The sequence below is a fragment of the Arachis hypogaea genome, chromosome 11 (genome assembly GCF_003086295.3).
Source record: "Arachis hypogaea cultivar Tifrunner chromosome 11, arahy.Tifrunner.gnm2.J5K5, whole genome shotgun sequence".
NCBI lineage: Eukaryota > Viridiplantae > Streptophyta > Magnoliopsida > Fabales > Fabaceae > Arachis > Arachis hypogaea.
This window is the reverse complement of record NC_092046.1, coordinates 52,622,919-52,645,648: the sequence shown is the minus strand read 5'-3', so window position 1 is coordinate 52,645,648 and position 22,730 is coordinate 52,622,919. Positions and strand designations below refer to the sequence as shown.

General features: G+C 39.7%; 1 non-coding gene across 1 annotated transcript; it reads right to left on the bottom strand.

Moving 5' to 3' along the window:
* Nucleotides 1–3,359: 3,359 nt before the first annotated feature.
* Nucleotides 3,360–3,467, bottom strand: LOC112724913 (small nucleolar RNA R71). The gene has a single exon (XR_003164053.1). It is a non-coding gene; the product is annotated as a small nucleolar RNA R71 (small nucleolar RNA).
* Nucleotides 3,468–22,730: the final 19,263 nt, after the last annotated feature.

The window sequence follows — 22,730 nt, the reverse complement described above, 5'->3', positions numbered from 1 at the left end:
TCTACCTTAGCTTGATCCACCTTTATTCCCTTGTTAGAAATTTTGTATCCAAGGACAATTCCTCCAGTTACCATAAAGTGACATTTTTCCCAGTTTAAAACCAGGTTAGTCTCTTGGCACCTTTTCAGAACAAGTGCTAGATGGTCAAGACAGGAGCTGAATGAGTCTCCAAATACTGAGAAGTCATCCATGAAGACTTCCAAAAATTTCTCTACCATATCAGAGAAGATAGAGAGCATGCACCACTGAAAGGTTGCAGGTGCATTACACAGACCAAATGGCATCCTTCTGTAGGCAAATACTCTAGATGGACATGTGAATACTGTTTTCTCTTGGTCCTGAGGATCCACTGTAATTTGGTTGTAACCTGAATAGCCATCCAAAAAGTAGTAGTATTCATAGCCTGCTAGTCTCTCTAGCATCTAGTCTATGAATGGTAAAGGAAAACGATCATTTCTGGTGGCTGTATTAAGCCTTCTGTAGTCAATACACATACGCCACCATGTAACTGTTCTTGTAGGAACCAGTTCATGCTTTTCATTATGAACCACAGTCATGCCTCCCTTCTTGGGAACAACTTGGACAGGGCTCACCCAGGGGCTATCAGAAAGAGGATAAATAATCCCAGCCTCTGGTAGCTTAGTGACCTCTTTCTGCACCACCTCCTTCATGGCTAGATTCAGCCGCCTCTATGGTTGAACCACTGGTTTAGCATCATCCTCCAATAGGATCTTGTGCATGCATCTGGCTGGGCTAATTCCCTTAAGATCACTTATGGATCACCCAAGAGTTGTCTTGTGTGTCCTTAGCACCTGAATTAGTGCTTTCTCTTCCTGTGGCTCTAAAGTAGAGCTTATGATCACAGGAAAAGTGTCATCTTCTCCCAGAAATGCATATTTCAGGGATGATAGTAGTGGTTTGAGCTCGGGTTTAGGAGGCTTTTCCTCTTCCTGAGGAGTTTTCAGAGGTCTTCTGTTTTCTCTGGTTCCTCCAGATCAGGCTAAACATCTTTAAAAATGTCCTCTAGCTCTAATTCAAGACTGATGAACGGATAATTTATACACTTTTTGACATTGTTTTTAGTATGTTTTTAGTAGGATCTAGTTACTTTTAGGGATGTTTTCATTAGTTTTTATGTTAAATTCACATTTCTGGACTTTACTATGAGTTTGTGTGTTTTTCTGTGATTTCAGGTATTTTCTGGCTGAAATTGAGGGACTTGAGCAAAAATCAGATTCAGAGGTTGAAGAAGGGCTGCTGATGCTGTTGGATTCTGACCTCCCTGCACTCAAAGTGGATTTTCTGGAGCTATAGAACTTGAAATGACGCGCTTCCAATTGCGTTGGAAAGTAGACATCTAGGGCTTTCTAGCAATGTATAATAGTCCATACTTTGCCCAATTTAAGATGACGCAAACTGGCGTTCAACGCCAGCTCTCTACCCAATTCTGGCGTCCAGCGCCAGAAACAAGTTGCAAAGTGGAGTTCAACACCCAAAATGGCACAAAAGGTGGCGTTCAACTCCAAGAAGGACCTCTACACGTGCAACAATCAAAGCTCAGCCCAAGCACACACTAAGTGGGCCCCGAAAGTGGATTTATGCATCAATTACTTACTTCTGTAAACCCTAGTAGCTAGTTTATTATAAATAGGACCTTTTACTATTATATTAGACATCTTTGGACGCCTAGTTCTTAGATCAGAGGGGCTGGCCATTCGGCCATGCCTGGACCTTTCACTTATGTATTTTCAACGGTAGAGTTTCTGCACTCTATAGATTAAGGTGTGGAGCTCTGCTGTTCCTCAAAGATTAATGCAAAGTACTACTGTTTTCTATTCAATTCATCTTATTTTGCTTCTAAGATATTCATTCGCACTTCAACCTGAATGTGATGAATGTGACAATCATTATCATTCCCTATGAACGCGTGCCTGACAACCACTTCCGTTCTACATTAGATTGAATGAGTATCTCTTAGATCTCTTAATCGGAATCTTCGTGGTGTAAGCTAGAATGATGGCGGCATTCAAGAGAATCCGGAAGGTCTAAACCTTGTCTGTGGTATTCCGAGTAGGATTCAATGATTGAATGACTGTGACGAGCTTCAAACTCGCGATTGCTGGGCGTAGTGACAGACGCAAAAGGATAGTAAATCCTATTCCAGCATGATCGAGAACCGACAGATGAATAGCCGTGCCGTGACAGGGTGCGTTGACCACTTTCACTGAGAGGATAGGATGTAACCATTGACAAGGGTGATGCCTCCAGACGATTAGCCGTGCCGTGACAGGGCATTTGGATCATTTTTCCGAGAGAAGACCGAAAGTAGCCATTGACAATGGTGATGCATTACATAAAGTCAGCCATGGAAAGGAGTAAGACTGATTGGATGAAGATAGCAGGAAAGCAGAGGTTCAGAGGAACGAAAGCATCTCTATTCGCTTATCTGAAATTCTCACCAATGAGTTACATAAGTATTTCTATCCCTATTTTATTAATTAATTTCGAAAACTCCATTACTATTTTATATCCGCCTGACTGAGATATACAAGGTGACCATAGCTTGCTTCATACCAACAATCTCCATGGGATTCGACCCTTACTCACGTAAGGTATTACTTGGATGACCCAATGCACTTGCTGGTTAGTTGTGCGAAGTTGTGAACCATGGTATTGGCATCATGTTTTTTGGCGCCATTACCAGGGAAAGAAAGAGCGATGAATTTTACATAATCAAAGTGTAATCACAACTTCTACGCACCAAGTTTTTGGCGCCGTTGCCGGGGATTGTTCGAGTTTGGACAACTGACGGTTCATCTTGTTGCTCAGATCAGGAGCAAGGACAAGAACATTCTTGTTGAAGCAGATCCAGAACCTGAAAGGACTCTGAAGAGAAAACTAAGAGAAGCTAAATTACAACAATCCAGAGAGAACCTTTCAGAAATTTTCGAACAGGAAGAGGAGATGGCAGCCGAAAATAATAATAATGCAAGGAGAATGCTTGGTGACTTTACTGCACCTAATTCCAATTTACATGGAAGAAGCATCTCCATTCCTGCCATTGGAGCAAACAACTTTGAGCTGAAACCTCAATTAGTTTCTCTGATGCAGCAGAACTGCAAGTTTCATGGACTTCTATCTGAAGATCCTTTTCAGTTCTTAACTGAATTCTTGCAAATCTGTGATACTGTTAAGACTAATGGAGTAGATCCTGAAGTCTACAGGCTCATGCTTTTCCCTTTGCTGTAAGAGACAAAGCTAGAGTGTGGTTGGACTCTCAACCCAAAGATAGCTTGAACTCGTGGGATAAGCTGGTCACGGCTTTCTTAGCCAAGTTCTTTCCTCCTCAAAAGCTGAGCAAGCTTAGAGCTGATGTTCAAACCTTCAGACAGAAAGAAGGTGAATCCCTCTATGAAGCTTGGGAAAGATACAAGCAGCTGACCAAAAAGTGTCCTTCTGACATGCTTTCAGAATGGACCATCCTGGATATATTCTATGATGGTTTATCTGAGCTATCAAAGATGTCATTGGATACTTCTGCAGGTGGATCCATTCACCTAAAGAAAACACCTGCAGAAGCTCAAGAACTCATTGACATGGTTGCTAATAACCAGTTCATGTACACTTTTGAGAGGAATCCTGTGAATAATGGGACACCTATGAAGAAGGGAGTTCTTGAAATTGATACTCTGAATGCCATATTGGCTCAGAATAAAATATTGACTCAGCAAGTCAATATGATTTCTCAGAGTCTGAATGGAATGCAAGCTGCATCCAACAGTACTCAAGAGGCATCTTCTGAAGAAGAAGCTTATGATCCTGAGAACCCTGCAATAGCAGAGGTGAATTACTTAGGTGAACCTTATGGGAACACCTATAATCCATCATGGAGAAATCATCCAAATCTCTCATGGAAGGATCAAAGGCCTCAACAAGGCTTTAATAATGGTGGAAGAAACAGGTTTAGCAATAGCAAGCCTTTTCCATCATCCACTCAGCAACAGACAGAGAATTCTGAGCAGAATCCATCTAGCTTAGCAAATTTAGTCTCTGATCTATCTAAGGCCACTGTGAGTTTCATGAATGAAACAAGGTCTTCCATTAGAAATTTGGAAGCACAAGTGGGCCAGCTGAGTAAAAGGATCACTGAAATCCCTCCTAGTACTCTCCCAAGCAATACAGAAGAGAATCCAAAAGGAGAGTGTAAGGCCATTGACATAAGCACCATGGCCAAACCTGTAAGGGAAGGAGAGGACGTGAATCCCAAGGAGAAAGACCTCATGGGACGTCCAGTGATCAATAAGGAGTTTCCCTCTGAGGAACCAAAGAAATCTGAGACTCATCTAGAGACCATAGAGATTCCATTGAACCTCCTTATACCATTCATGAGCTCTGATGAGTATTCCTCTTCTGAAGAGAATGAGGATGTTACTGAAGAGCAAACTGCCAAGTTTCTTGGTGCAATCATGAAGCTGAATGCCAAATTATTTGGAGTTGAAACTTGGGAAGATGAACCTCCCTTGTTCACCAATGAACTAAGTGATCTGGATCAACTGACATTGCCTCAGAAGAGACAGGATCCTGGAAAGTTCATAATACCTTGTACCATAGGCACCATGATCTTTAAGGCTCTGTGTGACCTTGGTTCAGGAATAAACCTCATGCCCCTCTCTGTAATAGAGAAACTGAGAATCTATGGGGTGCAAGCTACTAAAATCTCATTAGAGATGGCAGATAATTCAAGAAAATAGGCTTATGGACAAGTAGAGGACGTGTTAGTAAAGGTTGAAGGCCTTTACATCCCTGCTGATTTCATAGTCTTAGATACTGGAAAGGAAGAGGATGAATCCATCATCCTAGGAAGACCTTTCCTAGCCACAGCAAGAGCTGTGATTGATGTGGACAGAGGAGAATTGATCCTTCAATTGAATAAGGACAACCTTGTGTTTACAACTCAAGGATCTCTCTCTGCATCCATGGAGAGGAAGCAGAAAAAGCTTCTCTCAAAACAGAGTCAACCAAAGCCTCCACAGTCAAACTCTAAGTTTGGTGTTGGGAGGCCACAACCAAACTCTAAGTTTGGTGTTGAACTCCCATATCCAAACTCTAAGTTTGGTGTTGGAGAGTTTCAACAATGCTCTGAACATCTGTGAGGCTCCATGAGAGCCCACTGTCAAGCTATTGACATTAAAGAAGCGCTTGTTGGGAGGCAACCCAATTTTTATTTATCTAACTATATTTTTCTTAGTTATATGTCTTTATAGGTTCATGATCATATGGAGTCACAAAATAAACAAAAAAATTAAAAACGGAATCAAAAACAGCAGAAGAAAAATCACACCCTGGAGGAGCATCTGTCTGGCGTTCAACGCCAGAACAGAGCATGGTTCTGGCGCTGAACGCCCAAAATGGGCAGTGTCTGGGCGCTGAACGCCCAAAATGGGCAGCATCTGGGCGCTAGACACCAGAATTGCACCCTGGAGAAAAGCTGGCGCTGAACGCCCAGAACAGGCATGGTTCTGGCGTTCAACGCCAGAAATGGCCAACAAATGGGCGTTGAACGCCCAAAATGGGCACCAACCTGGCGCTGAACGCCCAGAGTTGTGTGCAAAGGCATTTTACATGCCTAATTTGGTGCAAGGTTGTAAATCCTTGAACACCTAAGGATCTATGGACCCCACAGGATCACCTCAGGATCTGTGGACCCCACAGGATCACCTCAGGATCTGTAGACCCCATAGGATCCCCACCTACCTCCATTCACTTCTTCTTACCCCTCTTTCACAAAATCCCATAAACACTCTTCCCCAAAACCCTTCACCAATCACCTCAATCTCTCTTCCCCATCACCTCTTCACCACTCACATCCATCCACTCTTCCCAATAAACCTACTTCATAAAATCCACCTACCTTCAAAATTCAAAATCAATTTCCCACCCAAACCCACCCTAAATGGCCGAACCTTCACCCCTCTCCCTCTCCTCCATATCTTCTCCTTCTTCATCTATTCTTTCTTCTCTTGCTCGAGGGCGAGCAATATTCTAAGTTTGGTGTGGTAAAAGCATAAGCTTTTTGTTTTTCCATTACCATTAATGGCACCTAAGGCCAGAGAAACCTCAAGAAAGAGGAAACGGAAGACAAATGCTTCCACATCTGAGCCATGGGAGATGGAAAGATTCATCTCACAAGCCCATCACTAAGAAAAGGATGGAGAAAATAAGAGAGCACATTCATGAATCTCAACAGGCACATGAAGAAGCTCATCATCAAGAAATCCCTGAGATACATCAAGGGATGCACTTTCCTCCACAAAACTATTGGGAGCAAATCAACACCTCCTTAGGAGAATTGAGTTCCAATATGGGACAACTAAGGGTGGAACATCAAGAGCACTCCATCATCCTTCATGAAATAAGAGAAGATCAAAAAGCAATGAGGGAGGAGCAACAAAGACAAGGAAGAGACATAGAAGAGCTCAAGGACATCACTGGTTCCTCAAGAAGGAAACACCACCATCACTAAGGTGGATTCATTCCTTGTTCTTATTTCTTCTGTTTTTCGTTTTCTATGTTATGTGCTTATCTATGTTTGTGTCTTCATTACATGATCATTAGTAGTTAGTGACTATGTCTTAAAGTTATGAATGTCCTATGAATCCATCACCTCTCTTAAATGAAAAATGTTTTAATTCAAAAGAACAAGAAGTACATGAGTTTCGAATTTATCCTTGAACTTAGCTTAATTATATTGATGTGGTGAGAATGCTTCTTATTTTCTGAATGAATGCTTGAACAGTGCACATGTCTTTTGAAGTTGTTGTTTAAGAATGTTAAATATGTTGGTTCTTGAAAGAATGATGACTAGGAGACATGTTATTTGATAATCTGAAAAATCACAAAAATGATTCTTGAAGCAAGAAAAAGCATCAAAGAACAAAGCTTGCAGAAAAAAAAAAATAGGCAAAAAAAAAATAGAAAGAAAAAGAAAAAGCAAGCAGAAAAAGCCAAAAGCTCTTAAAACCAAGAGGCAAGAGCAAAAAGCCAATAACCCTTAAAACCAAAAGGCAAGGGCAAATAAAAAGGATCCCAAGGCTTTGAGCATCAGTGGATAGGAGGGCCCAAAGGAATAAAATCCTGGTCTAAGCGGCTAAACCAAGCTGTCCCTAACCATGTGCTTGTGGCGTGAAGGTATCAAGTGAAAACTTGAGACTGAGTGGTTAAAGTCAAGGTCCAAAGCAAAAAAAAAAAAAAGAGTGTGCTTAAGAACCCTGGACACCTCTAATTGGGGACTTTAGCAAAGCTGAGTCACAATATGAAAAGGTTCACCCAATTATGTGTCTGTGGCATTTATGTATCCGGTGGTAATACTGGAAAACAAAGTGCTTAGGGCCACGGCCAAGACTCATAAAATAGCTGTGTTCAAGAATCATCATACTGAACTAGGAGAATCAATAACACTATCTGAACTCTGAGTTCCTATAGATGCCAATCATTCTGAACCTCAATGGATAAAGTGAGATGCCAAAACTATTCAAGAGGCAAAAAGCTATAAGTCCCGCTCATATGATTGAAGCTATGTTTCATTGATAGTTTGGAATTTATAGTATATTCTCTTCTTTTTATCCTATTTGATTTTTAGTTGCTTGGGGACAAGCAACAATTTAAGTTTGGTATTGTGATGAGCAGATAATTTATACGCTTTTTGACATTGTTTTTAGTATGTTTTTAGTAGGATCTAGTTACTTTTAGGGATGTTTTCATTAGTTTTTATGTTAAATTCACATTTCTGGACTTTACTATGAGTTTTTGTGTTTTTCTGTGATTTCAGGTATTTTCTGGCTGAAATTGAGGGACTTGAGCAAAAATCAGATTCAGAGGTTGAAGAAGGGCTGCTGATGCTGTTGGATTCTGACCTCCCTGCACTCAAAGTTGATTTTCTCAAGCTACAGAACTCGAAATGACGCGCTTCTAATTGCGTTGGAAAGTAGACATCCAGGGCTTTCCAGCAATATATAATAGTCCATACTTTGCCCCCAAGTTTAGACGACGCAAACTGGCGTTCAACGCCAGCTCTCTACCCAATTCTGGCGTCCAACGCCAGAAACAAGTTGCAAAGTGGAGTTCAACGCCCAAAATGGCACAAAAGGTGGCGTTCAACTCCAAGAAGGACCTCTACACGTGCAACACTCAAAGCTCAGCCCAAGCACACACCAAGTGGGCCTCGGAAGTGGATTTATGCATCAATTACTTACTTCTGTAAACCCTAGTAGCTAGTTTATTATAAATAGGACCTTTTACTATTGTATTAGACATCTTTGGACGCCTAGTTCTTAGATCAGAGGGGCTGGCCATTCGGCCATGTCTGGACCTTTCACTTATGTATTTTCAACGGTAGAGTTTCTACACTCTATAGATTAAGGTGTGGAGCTCTGCTGTTCCTCAAAGATTAATGCAAAGTACTACTGTTTTCTATTCAATTCATCTTATTTCGCTTCTAAGATATTCATTCGCACTTCAACCTGAATGTGATGAACGTGACAATCATTATCATTCCCTATGAACGCGTGCCTGACAACCACTTCCATTCTACATTAGATTGAATGAGTATCTCTTAGATCTCTTAATCGGAATCTTCGTGGTGTAAGCTAGAATAATGGCGGCATTCAAGAGAATCTGGAAGGTCTAAACCTTGTCTGTGGTATTCCGAGTAGGATTCAATGATTGAATGACTGTGACGAGCTTCAAACTCGCGATTGCTGGGTGTAATGACAGACGCAAAAGGATAGTAAATCCTATTCCAGCATGATCGAGAACCGATAGATGAATAGCCGTGCCGTGACAGGGTGCGTTGACCACTTTCACTGAGAGGATAGGATGTAACCATTGACAAGGGTGATGCCTCCAGACGATTAGCCGTGCCGTGACAGGGCATTTGGATCATTTTCCCGAGAGAAGACCGAAAGTAGCCATTGACAATGGTGATGCATTACATAAAGCCAGCCATGGAAAGGAGTAAGACTGATTGGATGAAGATAGCAGGAAAGCAGAGGTTCAAAGGAACGAAAGCATCTCTATTCGCTTATCTGAAATTCTCACCAATGATTTACATAAGTATTTCTATCCCTATTTTATTAATTAATTTCGAAAACTCCATTACTATTTTATATCCGCCTGACTGAGATTTACAAGGTGACCATAGCTTTCTTCATACCAACAATCTCCGTTGGATTCGACCCTTACTCACGTAAGGTATTACTTGGACGACCCAGTGCACTTGCTGGTTAGTTGTGCGAAGTTGTGAACCATGGTATTGGCATCATGTTTTTTGGCGCCATTACCAGGGAAAGAAAGAGCGATGAATTTTACATAATCAAAGTGTAATCACAACATCTGCGCACCAGAGACTCTCAGTGATATTGACCTCTTCCACTAGGGAGTCAATGATATCAGCGCTCATGCAGTCTTTTGATGTGTCTGGATGCTGCATAGCTTTGACAGCATTCAACTTGAACTCATCCTCATTGACTCTCAGGGTTATCTCTGCTTTTTGGACGTTAATGAGGGTTCGTCCAGTTGCTAGGAAAGGTCTTCCTAGAATAAAAGTTTCACTCTTGTGCTCCTCCATTTTCAGCACTACAAAGTCAGTAGGAAAGGCAAATGGCCCAACCTTGACAATCATGTCCTCAGTTACACCTGATGGAATCTTAATGGAGCCATCAATAAGTTGGAGGCATATCCGGGTTGGTTTAACTTCATCAGTCAAAACAAGCTTTTTGATAGTGGATGCAGGTATTAGGTTGATACTTGCCCCAAGATCACATAGAGCTATCTTGGTACAAGCACCCTCTAATGTGCATGGTATCATAAAGCTTCCGGGATCTTTAAGCTTCTCTGGTAAGCTTTTCAAAATAACTGTATTACATTCTTCAGTGAGGAAAACTTTTTCAGTTTCTCTCCAATCCTTCTTATGACTTAATATCTCTTTCATGAACTTAGCATAAGAGGGTATTTGCTCAAGTGCCTCTGCAAATGGAATCTTTATTTCAATAGTTCTGAGATAGTCTGCAAAGTGAGCAAATTGTTTATCCTGTTCCGCTTGGCGGAGTTTCTGAGGATAAGGCATCTTGGCTTTATATTCTTCAACCTTAGTTGCTGCAGGTTTATTCCCTATAGAAGTGGTTGGAGAAGCCTGCTTAAGGGGGTTGTTATCAGCACTTGCATATGTCTGATCCCTCATTGGCATTTGAACGCCAGCATTGGCTATCCCTTGGGCGTTTAATGCCAAATTTTCACCATTTTCTGGCGTTTGAACGCCAGAATCATTCCTCTCTGGGCTCTTACTGTCCTTAGAGGGATTTTGGGCAGTGGCTTGGTCATCCTCTGTCAGTTGTTCCTTTCTTGGCTTTTTGTTGCCTTGAGTTGAGACATTCAATGTCTTCCCACTCCTTAACTGAACAGCTTGGCATTCTTTTGTTATCTGTTTAGATAATTGCTGTCTTGTCTGGTTCAATTGTGCTTCCATATTCTTGTTGGCATTTTTGGTGTTTTGTTGCATCTCTTTAAATTCTGCTAACTGTTTTATTATATGAAGCAATTGCTGATTGAATTCAACAACTTGTTCTGGAGGACTAAGTTCAGTGGATAGTATTTTAGCCTCTTCTTTCATGGAGGACTCACTACTTAAGTACAGATGCTGATTTCTAGCAACTGTGTCAATGAACTCTTGAGCCTCTTCAATTATCTTTCTCATGTGTATAGATCCACCAACTGAGTGGTCTAGAGACATCTGGGCTTTTTCTGTAAGCCTGTAGTAGAAGATGTCTAACTGCACCCATTCTGAAAACATTTCAGAGGGGCATTTCCTTAGCATCTCTCTGTACCTCTCCCAGGAATTATAAAGAGATTCATTATCCTCTTGTTTAAAGCCTTGGATGTCCAGCCTTAGCTGTGTCATCCTTTTTGGAGGGAAATATTGATTCAAGAATTTGTCTGATAACTATTTCCATGTTCTTATGCTTGCTGTGGGTTGGTTATTTAACCACCTCTTAGCTTGATCTTTTACAGCAAATGAAAACAGTAATAATCTGTAGACATCCTGATCTACTTTTTTATCACGTACTGTGTCATCAATTTGTAAGAACTATGCCAGAAACTCAGTAGGTTCTTCCTGTGGAAGACTGGAATACTGGCAATTTTGCTGCACCATGATAATGAGCTAAGGATTTAACTCAAAACTGCTGGCCCTGATAGGGGGTATACAGATACTACTCCCATAGGAAGCATTAGTGGGGTTAGCATATGACCCCAGAGTCCTTTTAGACTGTTCATTTCCACTTGAGTCCATAATGAAGAAAGGAAGATGATGTGGATTGTAAATAAAATACAAGATAAAATAAAATATATTTTTTTGTTTTTATTTTATTTAATTAAGGATAAACCGAATTCAAAAGAAAATAAAATAAAATAATTGGAAAATAGAATATATGTTTCGAAAACTAAAAGAAAAAGAAATAAAAGAAATTCGAATACTAAAATGATTAATTAATTAAAAAGATTTGAAAAATTTTGGATATGATTTTCGAAAAATGAAGAGAGAGAAAGTGGTTAGGAAGTTTTGAAAAAGATATGTCTTAAAATTAAAGATACTTGTAAGAAAATAAATAAATAAAAGAAAAGATTCGTAAAAGATATGATTTTAAAATTTTAAGACTTAGAACTTTCTTAACAAGAAAACATCAAACTTAAAATTTTTCAATCAAAATAATAAAGTAGGACAAGTGATTCAAAAATTATAAAAGAAGAAAAAGATTTTGAAAATTTTATAAAAGATTTTCGAAAAATATAAAAAGAAAATTGAAAAAGATTTTAAAAAGATAACTTTCAAAATTGAAATTTTAACTTAATTAACAAGAAACTACCAAATTTTTTAAAATTTTTTAATAAGTCAACCTAAGGAATTCGAAAATGATGAGTAAACAAAGGAAAAGATATTTTTTGAATTTAATGAGGAAAGAGAAAAATAATAAAATGACACCAAACTTAGAATTTTCAGATCAAAACAAAGAAAACAAACAAGAAAATATTGAATGTCAAGATGAACACCAAGAACAAATTTTGGAAATTTTTAAGAAAATAAAAACACAAAGGACACCAAACTTAAAAATTTTTATACTTTGGACACTAATAATTCGAAAATGCACAAGAAAAACAAGGAAAGACACAAAACAAGAAAAACTAAAGATCAAACAAAGAAAATAAACAAGAACAACTTGAAGATCAATGAAGAACACAATGCATATATTTTCGAAAATTAAAGAAAAATTAAAACATGCAATTGACACCAAACTTAAAGCATGAAACTAAACTCAAATATAAAACTTAAAGGAAAATTAAAGATTAATAAAGAAAAATAAGATTTTTGAAAAGAAAATAAAAGACTCAAATTTAGTGACTCTAAAACAAAAAGATAAATTTTTACTAATCTAAGCAACAAAATAAACCGTCAATTATCGAAACTCGAACAATCCCCGGCAACGGCGCCAAAAACTTGGTGCACGAAATTGTGATTACACTTTTCACAACTCTGTGCAACTAACCAGTAAGTGCACTGAGTCGTCCAAGTAATACCTTACGTGAGTAAGGGTCGATCCCACAGAGATTGTCGGCTTGAAGCAAACTATGGTTATCTTGCAGTTCTTAGTCAGGAGATTAATGATAAAATTGATTTTGTTTATGAAAAGTAAATAACATGAAGTAAATTGTACTTGTGATTCAGTAATGAGGAACATGTTGAGGTTTCGGAGATGCTCTGTCATCTGAATCTCTGCTTTCCTACTTTCTTCTTCTCTAAACACGCATGGCTTCCTTCAATGGCAAGCTGTATGATCCTCTCGGATGAAAAATACCAAGTACGGTTTCTGCACGGCTAATCAACTGTCAGATTTCTCGTCTCGGATGAAAAATACCACGTACAGCTACCGCACGGCTAATCATCTGTCGGTTCTCACTAGCGTCAGAATAGGATCTCTCTATCCTTTTGCACACTGTCACTGCACCCAACATTCGCAAGTTTGAAGCTCGTCACAGTCATCCCCTCCCAGATCCTACTCGGAATACCACAGACAAGGTTTAGACTTTTCGGATCCCAGGAATGCTGCCAATCGGTTCTAGCCTCAACCACGAAGTTTCTAACCTCCATACTCGGTCCATGAATTAGAGACCCAAGAGATACGTACTCAAGCTGTCGCCCAATGACTACGTTGAGCTCAGATAGAACGGGAGTGGTTGTCAGGCACGCATTCATAGGTTTGAGAATAATGATGAGTGTCACGGATCATCATATTCTCTATATTGAAGTATGAGTGAGTATCTTAGTATAGAATCAAGCGTGATTGAATAGAAAACAGTAGTAATTGCATTAATCCATTGAAACACAGCAGAGCTCCTTACCCCCACCCATGGGGTATAGAGAGTCATGCCGTAGAAGTTACAATATGAGATGTAAAATGTCATGAGTTACAAAAATGAATCTCTAAAAATAGTTTTTATACTAAACTAGTAATTTAGGTTTATAGAAAATGAGTAACTAAGTGCAGATAGTGCAGAAATCCACTTCCGGGATCCACTTAGTGTGTGCTTGGGCTGAGCATTGAAGCTTTCACGTGCGTAGGCCATTCTTGGAGTTAAACGCCAGCTTGGGTGCCAGTTTGGGCATTTAACTCCAGTTTTGGTGCCAGTTCTGGCGTTTTACTCCAAAAAAGGGTCTCTAGCTGGCGTTTAACGCCAGTTTGGGCCATCAAATATCGGGCAAAGTATGGACTATTATATTGCTGGAAAGCCCAAGATGTCTACTTTCCAACGCAATTGAGAGTGCGCCAATTGGGCTTCTGTAGCTCCAGAAACTCCATTTTGAGTGCAGGAGGGTCAGAATCCAACAGCATCAGCAGTCCTTTCTCAGCCTCTGAATCAGATTTTTGCTCAGGTCCGTCAATTTCAGCCAAAAAATATCTGAAATTATAGAAAAATACACAAACTCGTAGTAAAACTCAGAAATGTGATTTTTGCATAAAAACTAATAAAAATATAATAAAAAGTAACTAAAACATACTAAAAACTATCTAAAAACAATGCCAAAAAGGGTATAAATTATCTGCTCATCAAGGAGCCAAGAAATGGGAAATCGGTTAATAAAGATTCGTCATGAACGATCCGTGCTTGCTTTGAATAGAGAAAAAAAAGTTTAATTCTTCTGAAGACTTGAGCATCCTCAAAACCCTTGACTTTTCCATCATATATATTTTCCTTCAACAACCATAAGTACTAAAAACCCTAGCCTTCAAGTTTTTTCAAGTTTTTACTTTTCCAGCAAGTCATTAAGATTTCAGCACTCAACAATTCCATGTTTATTGATTCAATATTTGCATGCCCAATATGTTAATCCTTGTGGGAACGATATCCACTCACCGTAGTATTACTTGAATGATCCGGTGCACTTGCCGGTATCCATGAGCTTCACTTTTTGCACATCACTGGGCGATTTAAACACCTTTAACTAAATTTTTTAAATATATAATCTACTAGTGAATTTTTCGGGATCTTACATCCTATCCACCTTAAAAAAAATTGCTCTCAAAATTTAGTTACCTATTAAAAGATGGGATAATCTTTTCTCATTTTAATCTTTGAGAAAACTCCGGATCCTTGCAGTTGATCCATCAAATCATCGATTCCTTGTATCGGATATTTATTCTTCATAGTCACCTTATTCAAACGCTTATAATCCACACACAACCGCATACTGCCATCTTTTATTTTCACTAACAAAACTGGCGCTCCCCATTGGGAGACACTCGTCGAATAAACTTCTTATCCAACGGCTCCTTTAACTGAATCTTAGGTTCTGCCAGCTCTAACGATGACATTTTATACGGTGTGATTGAGACCGGCCCTACTCCCGATACTAACTCTGTTACAAACTCTATCTCTCGAGGAGGAAAAATTCAGGTATATCCTCAGAAAATACCTCGAAAAACTCTTTTACTATCAGAAATTGATCTAGGTTCTGTTCATCTCTTGACAAGCTAGCAGCTATAAGAACATACCCTTGACACTCCTTTCCACTATAATTCACCATTATAGAGTTCAAGTAATAACTCGGGGCTACTACTAGCCCTTCTAACCCTTTAGATATAAACCAAATAAAATGTTCAAAATAGTACAACAACACATGATGCATCGACTACTATTCCAAACCCAAAATCAAATCTCTTTTAGTCAAATGCAAACATATTAAATCATGAACAAACTGTCTGTTTTCTATTTGAAAAGGCACTTATTGACAACACAGTCTAGTTATCACTTGAGAAGCTGGTGTGTGCACATGCAAGTCATAAACTAAATCTGATAATTTCAGCCCTAAGTCCTCAACTCTGTCATATGATATAATGAATGCGATGCTCTAGTATTGTATAATGCAGTTAAAGTTCTGTTACCAATTTTAAAAATACGTTGGATCAGAGATCCGGATCTAGCAGCATTATTTGCCATCATAGCAAAGACTCGACCTTGTTGTTGAGATCAATCTGCATCCTAAGTTATCCTACATGGACAATCCCTCGCCATATGCCCTGGAAACATACCCTTGAAACACATACCTAACCCTATCCTACACGGCTTGTCTGGATGGTATCTCCCACATCTCTGGTGCGGAATTTCTAGATCCATAAACTAACCGGCAAGTGCATTAGGTCGTACTAAGTAATACCTCTGGTGAGTGAGGGTCGATCCCACGAGGATTGATAGACTGAGCAACAATGATTAAATGATTCCTTAGTCAGGCAAGCAAAAAGTGATGTTTTGAGGATTCAAAAAGCATTAAATAGTAGTTCAGAGAGTAGAAAACACAAATAGTGAGAATGGTGTGAAGTTTGAGAGAGAGAGAGAGAGAGAGAGCAGTTAAGGTTTCAGAGATGTTTACTTTTTCGGATTAAGTTTTCTTACTAACTATTTTAATCATGCAAGATTCAATTCATGGAAAACTGTCAGTGACCAAACCCTAATGTCATAGTGATTTAGTCTACTCTAACCTAGTTAACCGCTAATGTCTTGGTCACTTAATTTCGATTAGAGGATGAAGTTCAATTCTAGTTTATGGCCACAAAAACCCTAATTATCCAAAGCTAAGAAGATTATATGTCACGTATTTCTATTAGTTCAAGTAATTAAAAATTTAGGAGGAATTTACTTTCAAGCTGTTGTTCAGGTGATATATCTCTTCCAAGAATCACAAGAACACAAATAGAATAAGGGTCATTCTTTCGATCCACCCAGATTCATAAAATTAAGAACGAATGTAATCTTTCAAACTGAATCAATACGTTAATTAAAATAGAAAAACAATAGTGAATCTATAGAAGAGCTCCTAACCTTAATTGACGAGGTTTAGTGGCTCATACTTCAGAGAGAAAACTAGGGTTCTCCAAATTATCAAAGTGCGGAAGTGAGAAGATCCTCCCTAAGGGTTGACTATTTTCTATTTTGTATCTAAACTAATTTGATTTTAAACTAAAATAAAATAATAAATTTGGTGCACGAATTATGAATCACACTTTTCACAACTCGTACCACTGACCAGCAAGTGCACTGGGTCGTCCAAGTAATACCTCACGTGAGTAAGGGTCGAATCCCACGGAGATTGTTGGTTTGAAGCAATCTATGGTTATCTTGTAAATCTTAGTCAGGAAGTCAATTATGTTTATCAGTTGAATTGCAAATAAACAATAGAGCATGGATTAAAGGTTACTTGTTATGCAGTAATGGAGAGTATGTTGGAGTTTTGGAGATGCTTTGTCTTCTGAATCTCTGCTTTCCTCTGTCTTCTTGTTCACGCACGCACGTCCTCCTATGGCAAGCTGTGTGTTAGTGGATCACCGTTGTCAATGGCTACCTTCCATCCTTCCAGTGAAAACTACGCTCACGCGCTCTGTCACAGCACGGCTAATCACCGGTTGGTTCTCGATCTGGTTGGAATAGGATTTACTATCCTTTTGCGTCTGTCACTAACGCCCAGCCTTCAGGAGTTTAAAGCTCGTCATAGTCATTCAATCCTTGAATCCTACTCGGAATACCACAGACAAGGTTTAGACTTTCCGGATTCTCTTGAATGCCGCCATCATTCTAGCTTACGCCACGAAGATTCTGATTAAGAGATCTAAGAGATACTCATTCAGTAGAAGGTAGAACGGAAGTGGTTGTCAGGCACACGTTCATGATTTGAGGAAGGTGATGAGTTTCACAGATCATCACCTCCATCACAGTTAAGCGCGAATGAACATCTTAGATAGGAACAAGCGTGTTTGAATGGAAAACAGAAATACTTGCATTAATTCATCGAGACACAGCAGAGCTCCTCACCCCCAACAATGGGGTTTAGAGACTCATGCCGTCAGAGAATACAAAGTTTAGATCTAAAAATGTCATGAGGTACAAAATAAGTCTCTAAAAGTTGTTTAAATACTAAACTAGTAGCCTAGGTTTACAACAAATGAGTAAACTATGATGGATGATGCAGAGGCCCACTTCTGGGTCCCACTTGGTGTGTGCTGGGGCTGAGAATTAAGCAATCCACATGCAGAGGCCATTTGTGGAGTTGAACGCCAGTTTTTGTGCCAGTTTGGGCGTTCAACTCCAGCTTTTGATCCTTTTCTGGCGCTGGACGCCAGAATTGGGCAGAGAACTGGCGTTGAACGCCAGTTTATGTCATCTATCCTTGTGCAAAGTATGGACTATTATATATTGCTGGAAAGCCCTGGATGTCTACTTTTCAACGCAGTTAAAATCATGCCATTTTGAGTTCTGTAGCTCCAGAAAATCCATTTTGAGTGCAGGGAGGTCAGAATCCAACAGCATCAGCAGTCCTTTTTCAGCCTGAATCAGATATTTGCTCAGCTCCTTCAATTTCAGCCAGAAAAATACCTGAAATTACAGAAAAATACACAACTCATAGTAAAGTCCAGAAATATAAATTTTTCCTAAAAATAATGGAAATAAACTAAAAACTAACTAAAACATACTAAAAACTATATGAAATTAACCCCAAAAAGCGTATAAAATATCCGCTCATCACAACACCAAACTTAAACTGTTGCTTGTCCTCAAGCAACTAGACAAATAAAATAGAAGACTAATAGGTTGAGAAGCAATAATATCTCAGATTTTTTTTTTCATGAAGCTCAGATTCTAATTAGATGAGCGGGGCTAGTAGCTTTTTGCTTCCGAACAGTTTTGGCATCTCACTTTATCCATTGAAGCTCAGAGTGATTAGCATCTATAGGAACTCAGAATTCAGATAGTGCTATTAATTCTCCTAGTTCAGTATGTTGATTCTTGAACACAGCTACTTTATGAGTCTTGGCCGTGGCCCTAAGCACTTTGTTTTCCAGTATTACCACTGGATACATAAATGCCACAGACACATAATTGGGTGAACCTTTTTAGATTGTGACTCAGCTTTGCTAAAATCCCCAATTAGAGGTGTCCAGAGTTCTTAAGCACACTCTTCTTTTTGCTTTGGACCTTGACTTTAACCGCTCAGTCTCAAGTTTTCACTTGACACCTTCACGCCACAAGCACATGGTTAGGGACAGCTTGGTTTAGCCGCTTAGGCCAGGATTTTATTCCCTTAGGCCCTCCTATCCACTGATGCTCAAAGCCTTGGGATCCTTTTTATTACCCTTGCCTTTTGGTTTTAAGGGCTATTGGCTTTTTGCTCTTGCCTTTTGGTTTTAAGAGCTTTGGCTTTTTCTGCTTGCTTTCTCTTTTTCTTTATTTTTTTTTTCTGCAAGCTTTGTTCTTTGCTGCTTTTTCTTGCTTCAAGAATCATTTTTATGATTTTTCAGATTATCAATAACATGTCTCATGTTCATCATTCTTTCAAGAGCCAACATATTTAACAGTCTTAAACAACAAATTCAAAAGACATATGCACTGTTCAAGCATTCATTCAGAAGACAGAAAGCATTGCCACCACATGTTACTAATTAGAATTTTTCTTATTAAAAACTCGAAATTTTATTGCCTCTTATTCAAAAGATCTACTATTTTATTCATGTTTGCTGATGATGAGAAAAATAGACTATAACTTAATTGGGGATAAAATCAAACTAGACACTAATTACTACTAATGATCATGTAATGAAGACACAAACATAGATAAGCACTTAACATAGAGAAAACGAAAAACAGAGAAAGTAAGAACAAGGAACGAGTCCACCTTAGTGATGATGGCATTTCCTTCTTGAGGCATCAATGATGTTCTTGAGCTCTTTTATGTCTCTTCCTTGCCTTTGTGGCTTGATTCCTAGTGATTTTTGGTATTTCTATCCTCAGTTGCTTCTAATAATTATGTGGAGGGAAGTGCATCCCCTGAGGTATCTCTTGATTTGCAGCCACATGTTCTACCACTGAGCTATAGATCCTTCACATAATTGTTTTACCATACCAAACTTAGAATGTTGCTCGCCCTCGAGCAAAAGAAGAGGGAATAGATGAAGAAGAAGATGTGGAAAGAAAAAATCTAGTATTATGAGGAGGGAAGGTGGGGATCCTGTGGGGTTCACAGATCTTGAAATGATCCTGCAAGGTCCACAGATCTTGAGGTGTCAAGGCATTTACATCCCTGCACCAATTTGGGCATGCAAAATGCCCTTGCACACAACTCTGGGCGTTCAGCGCCAGGTTGGTGCCCATTTTGGGCGTTCAACGCCCATTTACTAGCCATTTCTGGCATTGAACGCCAGAACCATGCTTGTTCTGGGCGTTCAGCGCCAGGATGTTGCCCATTTTGGGCGTTCAGCGCCAGAACCATGCTCTGTTCTGGCGTTGAACGCCAGACAGGTGCTTCCTCCAGGGTGTGATTTTTCTTCTGCTGTTTTTGTTTCCGTTTTCAATTTTTAATATTTATTTTGTGACTCCACATGATCATGAACCTAATAAAACATGAAAAACCATGAAAATAAATAAAAATTGGGTTGCCTCCCAACAAGCGCTTCTTTAATGTCCTTAGCTGGACTTTGCTGAGCTTTTAATCTAGCTTCAACCTTGAGCATTCTTGCTCAATGTTGCCTTCAAGATAATGCTTGATTCTCTGTCCATTGACAATGAACTTCTTATCAGAATCAATATCTTGAAGCTCCACATAACCATATGGTGATACACTTGTAATCACGTATGGTCCCCTCCACCGGGATTTCAGTTTCCCGGGGAATAGCCTGAGTCTAGAGTTAAACAACAGAACCTTCTGTCCTGGTTCAAAGATTCTAGATGACAGCTTTCTGTCATGCCACTTTTTTTATTTTTCTTTATATAGCATGGCATTTTCGAAAGCTGTGAATCTGAACTCCTCTAGCTCATTTAGCTGGAGCAATCATTTTTCTCCTGCTAATTTGGCATCAAAGTTTAGTAATCTGGTTGCCCAGTAGGCCTTATGTTCCAGTTCCACGGGCAGGTGACATGCCTTACCATACACCAGTTGGTATGGAGAGGTCCCTATAGGGGTCTTGAATGCTGTTCTGTAAGCCCACAGAGCATCATCCAAGCTCCGTGCCCAATCCTTTCTACGGGTATTTACTGTCCATTCCAGGATTCTCTTTAATTCTCTATTAGAGACTTCAGCTTGCCCATTGGTTTGTGGATGATATGGAGTGGCCACCTTGTGGCGAATTCCATACCGAACCATGGCAGAGTAAAGCTGTTTATTGCAGAAGTGAGTGCCCCCATCACTGATTAGTACTCTAGGGACACCAAACCTGCTAAAGATATGTTTCTGGAGGAACTTCAGCACTATTTTAGTATCATTGGTGGGTGTGGCAATAGCCTCAACCCATTTTGATACATAGTCAACTGCCACCAGAATATAAGTGTTTGAGTATGATGGTGGGAAAGGTCCCATGAAGTCAATTCCCCATACGTCAAACAACTCAATCTCAAAGATTCCTTGTTGAGGCATGGCGTAACCATGAGGCAGATTGCCAGCTCTTTGGCAATTGTCACAGTTACGTACAAACTCTCATGAATCTTTATAGAGTGTGGGCCAATAGAAGCCACATTGGAGGACCTTGGTGGCTGTTCGCTCACCTCCGAAATGGCCTCCATATTGTGATCCATGGCAATGCCATAGGATCCTCTGTGCTTCTTCTTTAGGCACACACCTACGGATTATTCCGTCTGCACATCTCTTAAAGAGATAGGGTTCATCCCACAAGTAATACTTTGCATCAGTGATTAATTTCTTCTTTTGTATCCTGTTGTACTCCTTGGGTATGAACCTTGCAGCTTTATAGTTTGCAATGTCGGCAAACCATGGTGCTTCCTGAATGGCAAATAGATGCTCATCAGGAAACGTCTCAGAGATCTCAAGAAAGGGGAGGGACGTCCCTTCCACTGGCTCTATCCGGAACAGATGGTCAGCCACTTGGTTCTCTGTCCCTTTTCTGTCTCTTATTTCTATATCAAACTCTTGCAGAAGCAATACCCATCTGATGAGCCTGGGTTTTGAATCCTGCTTTGTGAGTAGATATTTAAGAGCAGCATGGTCAGTATACACAATCACTTTTGATCCTACTAAGTATGATCTGAACTTGTCAATGGCGTAAACCACTGCAATTAATTCTTTTTCTGTGGTTGTGTAATTTTTCTGGGCATCATTTAGAACGCGACTGGCATAATAAATGACATGCAGAAGCTTGTCATGCCTCTGTCCCAATACTGCACCAATGGCATGATCACTGGCATCACACATTAGCTCAAATGGCAACGTCCAGTCTGGTGCAGAAATGACTGGTGCTGGGACCAGCTTAGCTTTCAGCATTTCAAATGCCTGCAGGCACTCTGTGTCAAACACAAATGGCGTGTCAGCAGCTAGCAGATTGCTTAGAGATTTTGCGATTTTTGAAAAATCCTTTATAAACCTTCTATAGAATCCTGCATGCCCCAGAAAGCTTCTGATTGCCTTAACATTGGCAGGTGGTGGTAATTTTTCAATTACCTCTATTTTTGCTTGATCCACCTCTATTCCCTTATTTGAGATTTTATGCCCAAGGACAGTCCTTTCAGTCACCATGAAGTGACATTTTTTCCAGTTTAAAACTAGGTTGGTCTCTTGGCATCTTTTCAGAACAAGTTTCAGGTGATCAAGACAGGAGCTGAATGAGTCTCCATATACCGAGAAGTCATCCATGAAGACTTCCAGAAATTTTTCCACCATATCAGAGAAAATAGAGAGCATGCATCTCTGGAAGGTTGCAGGCGCATTACACAGCCCAAATGGCATCCTTCTATAAGCAAACACTCCAGATGGACATGTGAATGCTATTTTCTCTTAATCCTGGGGATCTACTGCAATCTGGTTATAGCCTGAGTAGCCGTCTAAAAAGCAGTAATACTCATGACCTGCCAGTCTTTCTAGCATCTGGTCTATGAATGGTAAAGGAAAATGATCCTTTCTGGTGGCTGTATTGAGTCTTCTGTAGTCAATACACATGCGCCATCCTGTAACTGTTCTTGTAGGAACCAGTTCATTCTTTTCATTATGAATCACTGTCATGCCTCCCTTTTTTGGGACGACTTGGACAGGGCTCACCCAGGGGCTATCAGAAATAGGATAAATGATCCCAGCCTCCAGTAATTTGGTGACCTCTTTTTGCACCACTTCTTTCATGGCTGGATTTAGCCGC